The sequence below is a fragment of the Aptenodytes patagonicus genome, unplaced genomic scaffold (assembly GCF_965638725.1).
Source record: "Aptenodytes patagonicus unplaced genomic scaffold, bAptPat1.pri.cur scaffold_74, whole genome shotgun sequence".
Classification (NCBI taxonomy): domain Eukaryota; kingdom Metazoa; phylum Chordata; class Aves; order Sphenisciformes; family Spheniscidae; genus Aptenodytes; species Aptenodytes patagonicus.
In genome coordinates this window covers 444693-445026 of record NW_027472023.1, presented here as the reverse complement: position 1 = coordinate 445026, position 334 = coordinate 444693, and positions in this window count along the sequence as shown.

Genomic DNA, 334 nt, shown 5'->3' with positions numbered 1-334 from the left:
GGCTTTCTTGACTGTCCATGTGCATGGTCGTGTCCTGTGCATGAGAGAGCGCGCGTGTGCACCTGTGCTTGGGGAGCACAAGGCGCTGCATGGCTGTGCCCACGGGCATACGGCTGTACCTGTGCCAGCACCTGCGGTGCTGGGCACAGCTGGAGGTGAGCAGGGTGGCATGCCGGTTCACAGCCGTGCGGTGGTGCATTCCCCTGAGCCCACCCACGTGTCCATGTGCAATTGTGTGCCAGGGTAGGGCAGCGTTCCCGCGAGTGTCCATGCCTGATAGTGCCCGTGGCCGTGCCCTTCACACCCTGCTGGCTCTCGATGCGCAGGTGCAGCC